Here is a 20000-nt window from a genome sequence, read left to right as displayed (position 1 = left end):
TGCCAGCTCAGCCTGACACTACTGAAGTCTGCCAGCTCAGCCTGACACTACTGAAGTCTGCCAGCTCAGTCTGACACTACTGAAGTCTGCCAGCTCAGTCTGACACTACTGAAGTCTGCCAGCTCAGTCTGACACTACTGAAGTCTGCCAGCTCAGTCTGACACTACTGAAGTCTGCCAGCTCAGTCTGACACTACTGAAGTCTGCCAGCTCAGTCTGACACTACTGAAGTCTGCCAGCTCAGTCTGACACTACTGAAGTCTGCCAGCTCAGTCTGACACTACTGAAGTCTGCCAGCTCAGTCTGACACTACTGAAGTCTGCCAGCTCAGCCTGACACTACTGAAGTCTGCCAGCTCAGTCTGACACTACTGAAGTCTGCCAGCTCAGCCTGACACTACTGAAGTCTGCCAGCTCAGCCTGACACTACTGAAGTCTGCCAGCTCAGTCTGACACTACTGAAGTCTGCCAGCTCAGTCTGACACTACTGAAGTCTGCCAGCTCAGGCAGATACATTTAAGCACTATCTGACTCATCCTGTGTGATGGTGTGACAAGGGAAACATCTATGTATCCAGTTTTGATTAAAAAAAAAGTTGCACATCCGTCCCTCACCTCTGGTGTGTGTGACGTGTGTCAAGTGACGTCAGGGAGTCATCTTGTCTGAGCTGACCCTTGGCTTTCCCTCCCCCTTCCCTACTTCGTCCTGCCTCCTCCCTCACATTCGACAGGTGCGATCATGGTGCAACAACGCACCAAAATGAGTGTAAAATGAACAATTGGATAGAATTATGTTCTCTAGAACATAAAGGAGGAGCTGGCCTGCTGCTGTCCATGCTAGACTGGTTCAAGTCACCTACTGGCCTAAGCTAGTCAGGTCTAAGTCACATCCACATAAGAAAGAAGGAGCAATGCACTACAGGTTAAAAATGGAAGGCCTCGGTCAGCTGACCAAAAGCTCCGGCTGTGGGTCGTCATATAACTAAGACCCGCGTCAGGAAACACTTGTCCTGTGTCCTGACAAACTTTACCTAATGCATCAGACCCACCGGGTCAAGCCAGTGGACACGGTACTCGCTTCCATCTTTTTCTTCCTCCTTATATCAGTCATAGAGACATAAGTCATAGTACTGTATTATCCTTGCAGATGAGACTAGATTATTCACGAGTTTCGTCCATTGAAAACACTGTAAATCTCCAAGTGGATGTAAACCAAATCTTCCAGTGGGGCCCCGGTGGCCTGGTGGCTAAAGCTCCCGCTTCACACACGGAGGACCCGGGTTCGATTCCCGGCGGGGTAGAAACATTTCGACGCGTTTCCTTACACCTGTTGTCCTGTTCACCAAGCAGTTCACCAAGCAGTTCACCTGGGTGTTAGTCGACGCACTGACTTTCTTGGGTTATCCTGGGTGGCTAACCCTCCGGGGTTAAAAATCCGAACGAAGTCTTATCTTCATTGAGGACAGATTTAATTTTCTCAGTTACGGAGAGACTGAGGAAATAAAAAAAAGCCAAGAATCTGAGCATAAAGCTGACCAATGTGAAGAAGGTAAGTGTGATAATATCCAAGGTTCTCACCTTCAAGGACCACAACAGTGTCGTCATGATCACAGGAAGGAAAGTGAAGGATGGTTAGTAAGAACCTGACCTGACTAGGTTGGGGCATTGGCTTAAGCCGGTAGGAGACTTGGACCTGCTTCGCACGGGCCAGTAGGCCTGCTGCAGTGTTGCTTCTTTATGTTCTGATGTTCTAACCTTCAAAACAAGGGTTGCCAAGCCAGTGATGATCCTCTTAAGTCACTTGTTCTCTCTTGGCTGCAATACTGTTTTGATAATGTTGGTAGAATTACCCACAATATTTAAAGTAAAAGGACACAAGTGCAGCTAATGTGACATTTTTATTGTGGCAACGTTTCGCTCTCCAGGAGCTTTGTAACGGCTTGATAAAGCTCCTGGAGAGCGAAACGTTGCCCCAATAAAAATGTCACATTAGTTGCACTTGTGTCCTTTTACCTGGAATACTGTTGTACACTGTCAGCTTCTTTACGGCGGCCAAATTGCAGAGTAAGAATGTGCAGAGAACCTTCAGTGTATAAGTGTGATAAATGAAACACTTGTGCAACATTTGGGAATCATTATTTTGGAAACGTTTCGCTACACAGTGGCTTCTTCAGTCCAATACAGAAAAAAGTGGAAGATGAGGAATTTGAGTTAATCAGTCCCTCAGCCTGGAGTTGAACACATCGATTCCAGGCAGAGGGACAGATTACCTCAAACTCCTCAGCTTCCACCATTCTCTGCATTGAACTGAAGAAATCACTGTGTGGCGAAACGTTTCCAGAATAAAGATTGCTAGACCATTTATTTTTTTTATTAATACATTGGCCGTCTCCCACCAAGGCAGGGTGGCCCAGAAAAGAACAAATTTCATCATTCACTCCATCACTGTCTTGCCAGAGGCGCGCTTACACTACAGCAGACATTGTGTTTCCCATCTCCAGGACTCGAGTCCGGCTGATCAGGAAGCCATTTATACACGTATGTAAGTTCACACATATATAAGTTCAGTCAAGTACCATAATTATGGGTAACGTTTGAAGTACCTTGACTTGTACTCCCTGGATCGCAGGCGAGAAAGACTAATTTACATTTGGAAAATTCTAGAGGGACCGGTCCCAAATCTGCACATTGAAATCACTCCCTACTACAGCAAGAAGCTCGGCAGACGGTACAGAATACCCCTAATGAAAAGCAGGGGCGCCATGTGTATACTAAGAGACTACACAATAAATGTGAGGGGCCCAAGACTGTTCATAAGGGATTACCAATGCAATTCTGGCTGTGGTTAATACGTTGGACTGCGTGCGACCAGAAGTAACAGTCTTGTTGATAACGCCTTGATCCACCAGGAGACTGGCCACAGGGGCGTTAACCCATCCCCCCGAAAATATCGTTCAGGTATCTCCACTCTTCTTCCTCACTTCCCACCTTCCATCTTTGCTGTTGTCTGATCACCTTTCTGAGGCTGTTTTCTTCTCTCGTGTCAACGTTTTTAAAATCTTTCTCACTCCATCCTTTTTAAATCACTTATTCTCTCTAGGCTGGAATATTGCTGTACATTATCATCCCCATTCAAGGCAGGTGAAATTGCAGATCTAGAGAATGTACAGAGAACCTTTACTGCACATATAAGTTCCATCAAACTCCTTAACTACTGGGAACGCTTGGAAGCACTTGACTTGTACTCACTGGAGCGCAGGCGAAAGAGGTACATCATAATCTACACCTGGAAAATTCTAGAGGGACTGGTCCCTAATCTGCACACAGAAATAACTTCCTACGAAAGTAGAAGACTTGGCAGGCGATGCAACATACTCCCAGTGAAAAGTAGTGGCGTCACTGGTAGTCTACGAGAAAACACAATAAGTGTCCGGGGTCCAAGACTATTCAACAGCCTCCCACCAGCCAATAGACCCCTGGTTGTCTTCAAGAGGAAGCTGGACAGATACCTAAAGTCAGTGCCGGACCACGTGCGGCCAGCAGTAATAGCCTCGTTGACCAGGCCCTGATCCACCGGGAGGCCTGGTCATGGACGCAGGGGGGGGTTAATCCCCGCAATACCCTCCAGGTAGACCCCCAGAGCTAGAGTCCTCCTCCACCTCATCTCTCATATTTTTCTCCTGATTTTTTACCTCCCTCACTTCCCTCATCCATACTCACCTCCTCTCTTTTTATTCCTTCACTTTCCTTCTGTGTCACTTCATCCCTGCCCGTCTCTTCACCTCCTTCACCTCTCCTCCCTCACCTCCGCCGCTTGTGTCTCAAGAAGTCCTTCAGTTATCCTAGGATCCCCAGACTTAACACATCTAGCTGGGTTCTTGAAGAGTAGGTCTGCTGGTGTCTCAGCCTGGCTTGTCTGCTGGTACTGAGGCTTGTCTGCTGGTACTGAGGCTTGTCTGGTGGTACTGAGGCTTGTCTGGTGGTACTGAGGCTTGTCTGGTGGTACTGAGGCTTGTCTGGTGGTACTGAGGCTTGTCTGGTGGTACTGAGGCTTGTCTGGTGGTACTGAGGCTTGTCTGGTGGTACTGAGGCTTGTCTGGTGGTACTGAGGCTTGTCTGGTGGTACTGAGGCTTGTCTGGTGGTACTGAGGCTTGTCTGGTGGTACTGAGGCTTGTCTGGTGGTACTGAGGCTTGTCTGAGGGTACTGAGGCTTGTCTGGTGGTACTGAGGCTTGTCTGGTGGTACTGAGGCTTGTCTGAGGGTACTGAGGCTTGTCTGAGGGTACTGAGGCTTGTCTGGTGGTACTGAGGCTTGTCTGGTGGTACTGAGGCTTGTCTGGTGGTACTGAGGCTTGTCTGGTGGTACTGAGGTTTGTCTGGTGGTACTGAGGCTTGTCTGGTGGTACTGAGACTTGTCTGGTGGTACTGAGACTTGTCTGGTGGTACTGAGGCTTGTCTGGTGGTACTGAGACTTGTCTGGTGGTACTGAGACTTGTCTGAGGGTACTGAGGCTTGTCTGCTGGTACTGAGGCGTGTCTGGTGGTACTGAGGCTTGTCTGGTGGTACTGAGGCTTGTCTGGTGGTACTGAGGCTTGTCTGGTGGTACTGAGGCTTGTCTGCTGGTACTGAGGCTTGTCTGGTGGTACTGAGGCTTGTCTGCTGGTACTGAGCCTTGTCTGGTGGTACTGAGGCTTGTCTGGTGGTACTGAGGCTTGTCTGGTGGTACTGAGGCTTGTCTGGTGGTACTGAGGCTTGTCTGGTGGTACTGAGGCTTGTCTGCTGGTACTGAGGCTTGTCTGCTGGTACTGAGGCTTGTCTGCTGGTACTGAGGCTTGTCTGCTGGTACTGAGGCTTGTCTGCTGGTACTGAGGCTTGTCTGCTGGTACTGAGGCTTGTCTGCTGGTACTGAGGCTTGTCTGCTGGTACTGAGGCTTTTCTGCTGCTACTGAGGCTTTTCTGCTGCTACTGAGGCTTGTCTGCTGGTACTGAGGCTTGTCTGCTGGTACTGAGGCTTGTCTGCTGGTACTGAGGCTTGTCTGCTGGTACTGAGGCTTCTCTGCTGGTACTGAGACTTCTCTGCTGGTACTGAGGCTTCTCTGTTGGTACTGAGGCTTCTCTGCTGGTACCGAGGCTTGTCTGCTGGTACCGAGGCTTCTCTGCTGGTACCGAGGCTTCTCTGCTGGTACCGAGGCTTCTGCTGGTACCGAGGCTTCTCTGCTGGTACTGAGGCTTCTCTGCTGGTACTGAGGCTTCTCTGCTGCTACTGAGGCTTCTCTGCTGCTACTGAGGCTTCTCTGCTGCTATTGAGGCTTCTCTGCTGCTGCTGAGGCTTCTCTGCTAGTATTGAGGCTTCTCTGTTGGTACTGAGGCTTCTCTGTTGGTACTGAGGCTTCTCTGTTGGCACTGAGGCTTCTCTCTTGGTACTGAGGCTTCTCTGCTGGTACTGAGGCTTCTCTGCTTTTACTAAGGCTTCTCTGCTGGTACTGAGGCTTCTCTGCTGGTACTGAGGCTTCTCTGCTGGTACTGAGGCTTCTCTGCTGGTACTGAGGCTTCTCTGCTGGTACTGAGGCTTCACTGCCGGTACTGAGGCTTCTCTGCCGGTACTGAGGCTTCTCTGCTGGTACTGAGGCTTCTCTGCTGGTACTGAGGCTTCTCTGCTGGTACTGAGGCTTCTCTGCTGGTACTGAGGCTTCTCTGCTGGTACTGAGGCTTCTCTGCTGGTACTGAGGCTTCTCTGCTGGTACTGAGGGTTTTCTGCTGGTACTGAGGCTTCTCTGCTGGTACTGAGGCTTCTCTGCTGCTACTGAGGCTTCTCTGCTGCTACTGAGACTTCTTTGTTGGTACTGAGGCTTCTCTGCTGGTACTGAGGCTTCTCTGTTGGTACTGAGGCTTCTCTGTTGGTACTGAGGCTTCTCTGTTGGTACTGAGGCTTCTCTGCTGGTACTGAGGCTTCTCTGCTGGTACTGAGGGTTTTCTGCTGGTACTGAGGCTTCTCTGCTGGTACTGAGGCTTCTCTGCTGCTACTGAGGCTTCTCTGCTGCTACTGAGACTTCTTTGTTGGTACTGAGGCTTCTCTGCTGGTACTGAGGCTTCTCTGTTGGTACTGAGGCTTCTCTGTTGGTACTGAGGCTTCTCTGCTGGTACTGAGGCTTCTCTGCTGGTACTGAGGCTTCTCTGCTGGTATTGAGGCTTCTCTGCTGGTATTGAGGCTTATATGCTGGTACTGAGGCTTCTCTGCTGGTACTGAGGCTTCTCTGTTGGTCCTGAGGCTTCTCTGCTGGTACTGAGGCTTTTCTGCTGGAATTAAGGCTTCTCTGCTGGTACCGAGGCTTCTCTGCTGGTACTGAGGCTTCTCAGCTGCTACTGAGGCTTCTCTGCTGGTACTGAGGCTTCTCTGCTGGTAATGAGGCTTTTCTGCTGGTACTGAGGCTTCTCTGCTGATACCGAGGCTTCTCTGCTGATACCGAGGATTCTCTGCTGCTACTGAGGCTTCTCTGCTGCAACTGAGACTTCTTTGTTGGTACTGAGGCTTCTCTGCAGGTACTGAGGCTTCTCTGTTGGTACTGAGGCTTCTCTGCTGGTACTGAGGCTTCTCTGCTGGTACTGAGGCTTCTCTGTTGGTACTGAGGCTTCTGTTGGTACTGAGGCTTCTCTGCTGGTACTGAGGCTTCTCTGCTGGTACTGAGGCTTCTCTGCTGGTACTGAGGCTTCTCTGCTGGTACTGAGGCTTCTCTGCTGGTATTGAGACTTGTATGCTGGTACTGAAGCTTCTCTGTTGGTCCTGAGGCTTCTCTGCTGGTACTGAGGCTTTTCTGCTGGAATTGAGGCTTCTCTGCTGGTACCGAGGCTTCTCTGCTGGTACTGAGGCTTCTCTGCAGCTACTGAGGCTTCTCTGCAGCTACTGAGGCTTCTCTGCTGGTACTGAGGCTTCTCTGCTGGTACTGAGGCTTCTCTGTTGGTACTGAGGCTTCTCTGTTGGTACTGAGGTTTCTCTGCTGGTACTGAGGCTTCTCTGCTGGTACTGAGGCTTCTGTGATGCTACTGAGGCTTCTGTGCTGCTACTTAGGCTTCTGTGCTGCTGAGGCTTCTCTTGGTACCGAGGCTTCTCTGCTGGTACCGAGGCTTCTCTGCTGGTACCAAGGCTTCTCTGCTGGTACGGACACTTTTCTGCTGGTACCGAGGCTTCTCTGCTGTACTGAGGCTTCTCTGCTGGTACGGAGGCTTCTCTGCTGCTACTGAGGCTTCTCTGTTGGTACCGTGGCTTCTCTCTTGGTACCGAGGCTTCTCTGCTGGTACCGAGGCTTCTCTGCTAGTACCAAGGCTTCTCTGCTGGTACGGAGGCTTCTCTGCTTGTACCGAGGCTTCTCTGCTTGTACCGAGGCTTCTCTGCTTGTACCGAGGCTTCTCTGCTTGTACCGAGGCTTCTCTGCTGGTACCGAGGCTTCTCTGCTGGTACCGAGGCTTCTCTGCTGGTACCGAGGCTTCTCTGCTGGTACCGAGGCTTCTCTGCTGGTACCGAGGCTTCTCTGCTGGTACCGAGGCTTCTCTGCTGGTACCGAGGCTTCTCTGCTGGTACCAAGGCTTCGCTGCTGGTACCGAAGGTTCGCTGCTGGTACTGAGGCTTCGCTGCTGGTACTGAGGCTTCTCTGCTGTACTGAGGCTTCTCTGTTGGTACGGAGGCTTTTCTGCTGGTACGGAGGCTTCTCTGTTGGTACCGAGGCTTCTCTGCTGGTATTGAGGGTTCTCTGCTGGTATTGAGGCTTCTCTACTGGTATTGAGGCTTCTCTGCTGGTACCGAGGCTTCTCTGCTGGTACCGAGGCTTCTCTGCTGGTACTGAGGCTTCTCTGCTGGTACCGAGGCTTCTCTGCTGGTACCGAGGCTTCTCTGCTGGTACCGAGGCTTCTCTACTGGTATTGAGGCTTCTCTACTGGTACTGAGGCTTCTCTACTGGTACCTAGGCTTCTCTGCTTGTACCGAGGCTTCTCTGCTTGTACCGAGGCTTCTCTGCTAGTATTTAGGCTTCTCTGCTTGTACCGAGGTTTCTCTGCTGGTACCGAGACTTCTCTGCTAGTACTGAGGCTTCTTTGCTGGTACGGAGGCTTCTCTGCTGGTACTAAGGCTTCGCTGCTGGTAGCGAGGCTTCTCTGCTGTACTGAGGCTTCTCTGTTGGTACGGAGGTTTCTCTGCTGGTACGGAGGTTTCTCTGCTGGTACGGAGGTTTCTCTGCTGGTACGGAGGCTTCTCTGCTGGTACGGAGGCTTCTCTGTTGGTACCGAGGCTTCTCTGCTGGTGCCGAGGCTTCTCTACTGGTATTGAGGCTTCTCTACTGGTACTGAGGCTTTTCTGCTGGTACCGAGGCTTCTTTGCTGGTACCAAGGCTTCTCTGCTGTTACCGAGGCTTCTCTGCTGGCATTGAGGCTTCTCTGCTGGTACCAAGGCTTCTCTGCTGGTACCGAGACTTCTCTGCTAGTACTGAGGCTTCTTTGCTGGTACGGAGGCTTCTCTGCTGGTACTAAGGCTTCGCTGCTGGTAGCGAGGCTTCTCTGCTGTACTGAGGCTTCTCTGTTGGTACGGAGGTTTCTCTGCTGGTACGGAGGTTTCTCTGCTGGTACGGAGGTTTCTCTGCTGGTACGGAGGCTTCTCTGCTGGTACGGAGGCTTCTCTGTTGGTACCGAGGCTTCTCTGCTGGTGCCGAGGCTTCTCTACTGGTATTGAGGCTTCTCTACTGGTACTGAGGCTTTTCTGCTGGTACCGAGGCTTCTTTGCTGGTACCAAGGCTTCTCTGCTGTTACCGAGGCTTCTCTGCTGGCATTGAGGCTTCTCTGCTGGTACCAAGGCTTCTCTGCTGGTACCGAGGCTTCTCTGCTGGTACCGAGGCTTCTCTGCTGGTACCGAGGCTTCTCTGCTGGTACCAAGGCTTCTCTGTTGGCACTGAGGCTTCTCTGCTGGTACCGAGGCTTCTCTGCTGGTACCGAGGCTTCGCTGCTGGTACCGAGGCTTCTCTGCTGGTAAAGAGGCTTCTCTGGAGGTTACCTGGAGGTTATTCCGGAGATCAACGCCCCCGCGGCCCGGTTCATGAACAGACCTCCCGATGGATCAGGGCCTGATCAACTAGGCTGTTACTGCTGGCCGCACGCAGTCCAACGTACGAGCCACAGCCCGGCTGATCCGGCACTGACTTTAGGTATCTGTCCAGCTCTCTTGAAGGCAGCCAGGGGTTTATTGGCAACTCCCCTAATGCTTGATGCGAGGCTGTTGAACAGTCTTGAAGCAGCCTTTGGCATGGATTAAATTGAGTAGGATTCTGCGCTGGTTATTGTGGTTATTGAAGCTAAATTCTTGGGCTGATTTGAGCAGGTGTTATGGGATGGGGGTGGATTTGAGAGGGACATTCTTAGCTTGGGCCAGTAGGCCTGCAGTAGTGCTTCTCCATTGTCATGTTCTTATACTCCGCATCTTGACAAGTGACCTGCCTTCAACTGTCCCCCTTCCTTTACCCTCCTTCCCCCTCTACCCTGTCCTACACTACCCATCTCGTTCATCTTAAAATAGATACCTGTGTGTTAGCCTCGTCTTTTGTGTCGCATTCTGAGGCGAAAAATATGTCATGACACTGGACAAGACTACAACAGTGTCACTGGAAGGTTTCAACAGTGTCACTGGAAGGTTTCAACAGTGTCACTGGAAGGTTTCAACAGTGTCACTGGAAGGTTTCAACAGTGTCACTGGAAGGTTTCAACAGTGTCACTGGAAGGTTTCAACAGTGTCACTGGAAGGTTACAACAGTGTCACTGGAAGGTTACAACAGTGTCACTGGAAGGTTACAACAGTGTCACTGGAAGGTTACAACAGTGCCACTGGAAGGTTACAACAGTGTCACTGGAAGGTTACAACAGCGTCACTGGAAGGTTACAACAGTGTCACTGGAAGGTTACAACAGTGTCACTGGAAGGTTACAACAGTGTCACTGGAAGGTTACAACAGTGTCACTGGAAGGTTACAACAGTGTCACTGGAAGGTTACAACAGTGTCACTGGAAGGTTACAACAGTGTCACTGGAAGGTTACAACAGCATCACTGGAAGGTTACAACAGTGTCACTGGAAGGTTACAACAGTGTCACTGGAAGGTTACAACAGTGTCACTGGAAGGTTACAACAGTGTCACTGGAAGGTTACAACAGTGTCACTGGAAGGTTACAACAGTGCCACTGGAAGGTTACAACAGTGCCACTGGAAGGTTACAACAGTGCCACTGGAAGGTTTCAACAGTGTCACTGGAAGGTTTCAACAGTGTCACTGGAAGGTTTCAACAGTGTCACTGGAAGGTTACAACAGTGTCACTGGAAGGTTACAACAGTGTCACTGGAAGGTTACAACAGTGTCACTGGAAGGTTACAACAGTGTCACTGGAAGGTTACAACAGTGTCACTGGAAGGTTACAACAGTGTCACTGGAAGGTTACAACAGTGTCACTGGAAGGTTACAACAGTGTCACTGGAAGGTTACAGCAGTGTCACTGGAAGGTTACAGCAGTGCCACTGGAAGGTTACAGCAGTGCCACTGGAAGGTTACAACAGTGTCACTGGAAGGTTACAGCAGTGTCACTGGAAGGTTACAGCAGTGTCACTGGAAGGTTACAGCAGTGTCACTGGAAGGTTATAACAGTGTCACTGGAAGGTTATAACAGTGTCACTGGAAGGTTACAGCAGTGTCACTGGAAGGTTACAGCAGTGTTACTGGAAGGTTACAACAGTGTCACTGGAAGGTTACAACACTGTCACTGGAAGGTTACAACAGTGTTACTGGAAGGTTACAAGAGTATCACTGGAAGGTTACAACAGTATCACTGGAAGGTTACAACAGTGTCACTGGAAGGTTACAGCAGTGTCACTCGAAGGCTACAGCAGTGTCACTGGAAGGCTACAACAGTATCACTGGAAGGTTACAGCAGTGTCACTGGAAGGTTACAGCAGTGTCACTGGAAGGTTACAGCAGTATCACTGGAAGGTTACAACAGTATCACTGGAAGGTTACAACAGTGTCACTGGAAGGTTACAACAGTATCACTGGAAGGTTGCAACAGTGTCACTGGAAGGTTACAACAGTATCATTGGAAGGGTGCAACAGTGTCACTGGAAGGTTACAACAGTGTCACTGGAAGGTTACAACAGTGTCACTGGAAGGTTACTGCAGTGTCACTGGAAGGTTACAACAGTGTCACTGGAAGGTTACAACAGTGTCACTGGAAGGTTACAACAGTGTCACTGGAAGGTTACTGCAGTGTCACTGGAAGGTTACTACAGTATCACTGGAAGGTTACTGCAGTGTCACTGGAAGGTTACAACAGTGTCACTGGAAGGTTACAACAGTGTCACTGGAAGGTTACAACACTGTCACTGGAAGGTTATAGCAGTGTTACTGGAAGATTACAGCAGTGTCACTGGAAGGTTACAGCAGTGTCACTGGAAGGTTACAACAGTATCACTGGAAGGTTACAACAGTATCACTGGAAGGTTACAGCAGTGTCGCTGGAAGGTTACAGCAGTGTCGCTGGAAGGTTACAGCAATGTCACTGGAAGGTTACAACAGTATCGCTGGAAGGTTACAGCAGTGTCACTGGAAGGTTACAGCAGTGTCACTGGAAGGTTACAACAGTATCACTGGAAGGTTACAACAGTATCACTGGAAGGTTACAACAGTGTCACTGGAAGGTTACAGCAGTGTCGCTGGAAGGTTACAGCAGTGTCACTGGAAGGTTACAGCAATGTCACTGGAAGGTTACAACAGTATCGCTGGAAGGTTACAGCAGTGTCACTGGAAGGTTACAACAGTGTCACTGGAAGGTTACAACAGTGTCACTGGAAGGTTACAGCAATGTCACTGGAAGGTTACAACAGTATCGCTGGAAGGTTACAGCAGTGTCACTGGAAGGTTACAACAGTGTCACTGGAAGGTTACAACAGTGTCACTGGAAGGTTACAACAGTGTCACTGGAAGGTTACAATAGTGTCACTGGAAGGTTACAACAGTGTCACTGGAAGGTTACAACAGTGTCACTGGAAGGTTACAATAGTGTCACTGGAAGGTTACAACAGTGTCACTGGAAGGTTACAACAGTGTCACTGGAAGGTTACAATAGTGTCACTGGAAGGTTACAACAGTGTCACTGGAAGGTTACAACAGTGTCACTGGAAGGTTACAATAGTGTCACTGGAAGGTTACAGCAGTGTCACTGGAAGGTTACAGCAGTGTCGCTGGAAGGTTACAATAGTGTCACTGGAAGGTTACAGCAGTGTCACTGGAAGGTTACAGCAGTGTCGCTGGAAGGTTACAATAGTGTCACTGGAAGGTTACAATAGTGTCACTGGAAGGTTACAATAGTGTCACTGGAAGGTTACAACAGTGTCACTGGAAGGTTACAATAGTGTCACTGGAAGGTTACAACAGTGTCACTGGAAGGTTATAATAGTGTCATCTTAATATAAAATACGTACCGGCAAGTTGAAGATTAAGACACATGTGCAACAGTTGGGTATCTTTATTGTTGAATCGTTTCGCCTACACAGTAGACTTCTTCAGTCACATACAGAGGCACCAGGTGCAGTAGTGAAATGATGTAATCAGTCCATTAACTGGTCAAGGGGGGCGTTGACCCCCCCGAACTCCCTTCAGGTAGACTGTCACTGCCTGTTTTATCTTTAGCTCCTCTGTGCTTTGGTTTTTATTGTGTTTTACTTAATGGTTTATAAAACCGACAAGGGGATAAATAAGACATTAGTACAACACTTGTTTATCTTTATTGTGGAGACGATTTGTCTGCCAGTGGCTTCATCAGTGTAACAGAGAGAATACTGGAGACGGTGGAAGGCGTTAAGTGGTAGTTTTAGGTGATCAGTCTCCCACACTAGCTAGGGGGTGATCACTCCCTCACACTAGCTAGGGGGTGATCACTCCCTCACACTAGCTAGGAGAGTGATCAGTCCCTCACACTAGCTAGGGGGTGATCACTCCCTCACACTAGCTAGGGGGTGATCAGTCCCTCACACTAGCTAGGGGGGTGATCACTCCCTCACACTAGCTAGGGTGTGATCCCTCCCTCACATTAGCTAGGGGGTGATCAGTCCCTCACACTAGCTAGGAGAGTGATCAGTCCCTCACACTAGCTAGGGGGTGATCACTCCCTCACACTAGCTAGGGGGTGATCACTCCCTCACACTAGCTAGGGGGTGATCACTCCCTCACACTAGCTAGGGGGGTGATCACTCCCTCACACTAGCTAGGGGGTGATCAGTCCCACACACTAGCTAGGGGGTGATCACTCCCTCACACTAGCTAGGGGGTGATCAGTCCCACACACTAGTTAGGAGAGTGATCAGTCCCTCACACTAGCTAGGGGGTGATCACTCCCTCACACTAGCTAGGGGGTGATCAGTCCCTCACACTAGCTAGGGGGGTGATCACTCCCTCACACTAGCTAGGGTGTGATCACTCCCTCACACTAGCTAGGGGGTGATCAGTCCCTCACACTAGCTAGGAGAGTGATCAGTCCCTCACACTAGCTAGGGGGTGATCACTCCCTCACAATAGCTAGGGGGTGATCACTCCCTCACACTAGCTAGGGGGTGATCACTCCCTCACACTAGCTAGGGGGGTGATCACTCCCTCACACTAGCTAGGGTGTGATCACTCCCTCACACTAGCTAGGGGGTGATCAGTCCCACACACTAGCTAGGGGGTGATCACTCCCTCACACTAGCTAGGGGGTGATCAGTCCCACACACTAGCTAGGAGAGTGATCAGTCCCTCACACTAGCTAGGGGGTGATCACTCCCTCACACTAGCTAGGGGGTGATCAGTCCCTCACACTAGCTAGGGGGGTGATCACTCCCTCACACTAGATAGGGGGTGATCACTCCCTCACACTAGCTAGGGGGTGATCAGTCCCACACACTAGCTAGGAGAGTGATCAGTCCCTCACACTAGCTAGGGGGTGATCACTCCCTCACACTAGCTAGGGGGTGATCACTCCCTCACACTAGCTAGGGGGTGATCAGTCCCTCACACTAGCTAGGGGGGTGATCACTCCCTCACACTAGCTAGGGGGTGATCACTCCCTCACACTAGCTAGGGGGTGATCACTCCCTCACACTAGCTAGGAGAGTGATCAGTCCCTCACACTAGCTAGGGTGTGATCAGTCCCACACACACTAGCCAGGGGGTGATCAGTCTCACATACTACCTAGAGGGTGATCAGTCCCTCACACTAGCTAGGGGGATGATCAGTCCCTCACACTAGCTAGAGGGTGATCAGTCCCTCACACTAGCTAGGGGGATGATCAGTCCCTCACACTAGCTAGAGAGTGATCAGTCCCTCACACTAGCTAGAGGGTGATCAGTCCCTCACACTAGCTAGAGGGTGATCAGTCCCACACACTAGCTAGGGGTGATCAGTCGTTCACACTAGCTAGAGGGTGATCAGTCCCACACACTAGCTAGGGGTGATCAGTCGTTCACACTAGCTAGAGGGTGATCAGTCCCACACACTAGCTAGAGGGTGATCAGTCCCTCACACTAGCTAGAGGGTGATCAGTCCCTCACACTAGCTAGGGGTGATCAGTCGTTCACACTAGCTAGAGGGTGATCAGTCCCTCACACTAGCTAGGGGTGATCAGTCGTTCACACTAGCTAGAGGGTGATCAGTCCCACACACTAGCTAGGGGGATGATCAGTCTACACTAGATAGGGTGTGATCTGTCCCTCACACTAGCTAGAGGGTGGTCAGTCCCCTCACACTAGCTAGAGGGTGATCAGTCCACACTAGCTAGAGGGTGATCAGGCCCTCACACTAGCTAGAGGGTGATCAGTCCCTCACACTAGCTAGAGGGTGATCAGTCCCTCACACTAGCTAGAAGGTGATCAGTCACACTAGCTAGAGGGTGTGATCAGTCCCTCACACTAGCTAGAGGGTGATCAGTCCCTCACACTAGCTAGAGGGTGATCAGTCCCTCACACTAGCTAGGGGTGATCAGTCGTTCACACTAGCTAGAGGGTGATCAGTCCCTCACACTAGCTAGAGAGTGATCAGTCCCTCACACTAGCTAGAGGGTGATCAGTCCCTCACACTAGCTAGAGGGTGATCAGTCCCACACACTAGCTAGAGGTGATCAGTCGTTCACACTAGCTAGAGGGTGATCAGTCCCACACACTAGCTAGGGGTGATCAGTCGTTCACACTAGCTAGAGGGTGATCAGTCCCACACACTAGCTAGAGGGTGATCAGTCCCTCACACTAGCTAGAGGGTGATCAGTCCCTCACACTAGCTAGGGGTGATCAGTCGTTCACACTAGCTAGAGGGTGATCAGTCCCTCACACTAGCTAGGGGTGATCAGTCGTTCACACTAGCTAGAGGGTGATCAGTCCCACACACTAGCTAGGGGGATGATCAGTCTACACTAGATAGGGTGTGATCTGTCCCTCACACTAGCTAGAGGGTGGTCAGTCTCCTCACACTAGCTAGAGGGTGATCAGTCCACACTAGCTAGAGGGTGATCAGGCCCTCACACTAGCTAGAGGGTGATCAGTCCCTCACACTAGCTAGAGGGTGATCAGTCCCTCACACTAGCTAGAAGGTGATCAGTCACACTAGCTAGAGGGTGTGATCAGTCCCTCACACTAGCTAGAGGGTGATCAGTCCCTCACACTAGCTAGAGGGTGATCAGTCACACTAGCTAGAGGGTGTGATCAGTCCCTCACACTAGCTAGAGGGTGATCAGTCCCTCACACTAGCTATAGGGTGATCAGCCCCTCACACTAGCTAGAGGGTAATCAGTCCCTCACACTAGCTAGAAGGTGATCAGTCCCTCACACAAGCTAGAGGGTGATCAGTCCCTCACACTAGCTAGAGGGTGATCAGTCCCTCACACTAGCTGGAGGGCGATCAGTCCCTCACACTAGCTAGAGGGTAATCAGTCCCTCACACTAGCTAGAGGGCGATCAGTCCCTCACACTAGCTAGAGGGCGATCAGCCCCTCACACTAGCTAGAGGGCGATCAGTCCCTCACACTAGATAGAGGGCGATCAGTCCCTCACACTAGCTAGAGGGCGATCAGTCCCTCACACTAGCTAGAGGGCGATCAGTCCCTCACACTAGCTAGAGGGTGATCAGTCCCTCACACTAGCTAGAGGGTGATCAGTCCCTCACACTAGCTAGAGGGTGATCAGTCCCTCACACTAGCTAGAGGGTGATCAGTCCCTCACACTAGCTAGAGGGTGATCAGTCCCTCACACTAGCTAGAGGGTGATCAGTCCCTCACACTAGCTACAGGGTGATCAGTCCCTCACACTAGCTAGAGGGTGATCAGTCCCTCACACTAGCTAGAGGGTGATCAGTCCCTCACACTAGCTAGAGGGTGATCAGTCCCTCACACTAGCTACAGGGTGATCAGTCACTCACACTAGCTAGAGGGTGATCAGTCCCTCACACTAGCTAGAGGGTGACCAGTCCCTCACACTAGCTAGAGGGTGATCAGTCCCTCACACTAGCTATAGGGCGATCAGTCCCTCACACTACCTAGAGGGCGATCAGTCCCTCACACTAGCTAGAAAGCGATCAGTCCCTCACACTAGCTAGAGGGTGATCAGTCCCTCACACTAGCTAGAGGGCGATCAGTCCCTCACACTAGCTAGAGGGCTATCAGTCCCTCACACTAGCTAGAGAGCGATCAGTCCCTCAAACTAGCTAGAGGGCGATCAGTCCCTCACACTAGCTAGAGGGCGATCAGTCCCTCAAACTAGCTTGAGGGCGATCAGTCCCTCACACTAGCTAGAGAGCGATTAGTCCCTCACACTAGCTAGAGGGCGATCAGTCCCTCACACTAGCTAGAGGGCGATCAGTCCCTCAAACTAGCTTGAGGGCGATCAGTCCCTCACACTAGCTAGAGAGCGATCAGTCCCTCAAACTAGCTTGAGGGTGATCAGTCCCTCACACTAGCTAGAGAGCGATCAGTCCCTCAAACTAGCTTGAGGGCGATCAGTCCCTCAAACTAGCTAGAGGGCGATCAGTCCCTCACACTAGCTAGGGGGGTGATCAGTCCCTCACACTAGCTAGAGGGTAATCAGTCCCTCACACTAGCTAGAGGGTGATCAGTCCCTCACACTAGCTAGAGGGATCATCAGTCCCTCACACTAGCTAGGGGGATCATCAGTCCCTCACACTAGCTACAGGGTGATCAGTCCCACACACTAGCTAGAGGGTGATCAGTCCCTCACACTAGCTAAAGGGTGGTCAGTCCCACACACTAGCTAAAGGGTGGTCAGTCCCACACACTAGCTAGGGGGATCAGTCCCTCACACTAGCTAGAGGGTGATCAGTCCCTCACACTAGCTAGAGGGTGGTCAGTCCCTCACACGAGCTAGAGGGTGATCAGTCCCTCACACTAGCTAGAGGGTGATCAGTCCCACACACTAGCTAGAGGGTGATCAGTCCCAAACACTAGCTAGAGGGTGATCGGTCCCTCACACTAGCTAGAGGGTGATCGGTCCCACACACTAGCTAGAGGGGGATCAGTCCCTTACACTAGCTAGAGGGTGATCAGTCCCACACACTAGCTAGAAGGTGATCAGTCCCACACACTAGCTAGAGGGCGATCAGTCCCTCACACTAGCTAGAGGGTAATCAGTCCCTCACACTAGCTAGAAGGTGATCAGTCCCTCACACTAGCTAGAAGGTGATCAGTCCCACACACTAGCTAGAGGGCGATCAGTCCCTCACACTAGCTAGAGGGTAATCAGTCCCTCACACTAGCTAGAAGGTGATCAGTCCCTCGCAGTAGCTAGAGGGTGAACAGTCCCTCGCACTTGCTAGAGGGTGATCAGTCCCTCGCACTAGCTAGAGGGTGATCAGTCCCTCGCACTAGCTAGAGGGTGATCAGTCCCTCGCACTAGCTAGAGGGTGATCAGTCCCTCGCACTAGCTAGAGGGTGATCAGTCCCACACACTAGCTAGAGGGTGATCAGTCCCTCACACTAGCTAGAGGGTGATCAGTCCCTCACACTAGCTAGAGGGTGATCAGTCCCTCACACTAGCTAGAGGGTGATCAGTCCCTCACACTAGCTAGATGGTGATCAGTCCCACACACTAGCTAGAGGGTGATCAGTCCCACACACTAGCTAGAGGGTGATCAGTCCCTCACACTAGCTAGAGGGTGATCAGTCCCTCACACTAGCTAGAGGGTGATCAGTCCCTCACACTAGCTAGAGGGTGATCAGTCCCTCACACTAGCTAGAGGGTGATCAGTCCCTCACACTAGCTAGATGGTGATCAGTCCCACACACTAGCTAGAGGGTGATCAGTCCCACACACTAGCTAGAGGGTGATCAGTCCCACACACTAGCTAGAGGGTGATCAGTCCCACACACTAGCTAGAGGGTGATCAGTCCCTCACACTGTACATTGCAGAGTCACTTGTTTGCACAGAACTGCTTAATGCCTCAAATGATGTAGTGGAAGTTTTAGCAGTAAAGGTCGAGAACCAAAACCTAGTCATTGTGGTAGTCTACAAGCCTCCGGATGCAACATCCCAGCAATTCCAGGAACAGCTGTTAAAAATTGACCACTGTCTGGAAAACCTTCCAGCTCCTGCACCCAACATCTTGCTCCTGGGGGATTTCAACTTAAGGCACCTAAAATGGAGGAATATAGCAAATAATATTGTTGCAGTAATAACACCAGGAGGCAGCTCTGATGAAAACTCACACTCACACGAGCTTTTAAATCTCTGCACAAAATTCAATTTAAACCAGCAAATAATAGAGCCTACTAGACTGGAGAATACACTAGACCTCATCTTCACTAACAATGATGATCTGATAAGAAATGTCACCATATCAAAAACAATATACTCAGATCACAACATAATTGAGGTTCAGACATGTATGCGAGGAGCCCCAGACCGACAAAATGAGACTAGTCACGAGGGATCATTCACCAAATTCAACTTCAATAACAAAAACATAAAGTGGGACCAAGTAAACCAAGTCCTAACCGATATAAGCTGGGAAGATATACTAAGCAACACAGACCCAAACTTATGCCTAGAACAGATTAACTCGGTGGCACTCGATGTATGCACAAGGCTTATTCCTCTAAGAAAAAGGAGGAGTAGATGTAAAATAGAAAGAGACAGGCGCTCCCTTTACAGGCGACGGAAAAGAATAACAGAGCGGCTAAAAGAGGTCAATATATCTGAAATGCGCAGGGAGACACTGGTCAGAGAAATAGCAAGCATCGAACTTAAGCTAAAAGAATCCTTTAGGAGTCAGGAATCGCGGGAAGAACTAAAAGCCATAAATGAAATCGAAAGAAACCCAAAGTATTTCTTCTCCTATGCCAAATCAAAATCGAGAACAACGTCCAGTATTGGGCCCCTACTTAAACAAGATGGGTCCTACACAGATGACAGCAAGGAAATGAGTGAGCTACTCAAGTCCCAATATGACTCAGTTTTTAGCAAGCCGCTAACCAGACTGAGAGTCGAAGATCAAAATGAATTTTTTATGAGAGAGCCACAAAATTTGATTAACACAAGCCTATCCGATGTTATCCTGACGCCAAATGACTTCGAACAGGCGATAAATGACATGCCCATGCACTCTGCCCCAGGGCCAGACTCGTGGAGCTCTGTGTTCATCAAGAACTGCAAGAAGCCCCTATCACGAGCCTTTTCCATCCTATGGAGAGGGAGCATGGACACGGGGGTCGTCCCTCAGTTACTAAAAACAACAGACATAGCCCCACTCCACAAAGGGGGCAGTAAAGCAACAGCAAAGAACTACAGACCAATAGCACTAACATCCCATATCATAAAAATCTTTGAAAGGGTCCTAAGAAGCAAGATCACCACCCATCTAGAAACCCATCAGTTACACAACCCAGGGCAACATGGGTTTAGAACAGGTCGCTCCTGTCTGTCTCAACTACTGGATCACTACGACAAGGTCCTAA

Source organism: Cherax quadricarinatus, chromosome 73 (assembly GCF_038502225.1).
Source record: "Cherax quadricarinatus isolate ZL_2023a chromosome 73, ASM3850222v1, whole genome shotgun sequence".
In the NCBI taxonomy this organism is placed as follows: Eukaryota; Metazoa; Arthropoda; class Malacostraca; order Decapoda; family Parastacidae; genus Cherax; species Cherax quadricarinatus.
The sequence above is the reverse complement of the archived record's forward strand: the minus strand, read 5'-3'. Positions refer to the sequence as shown.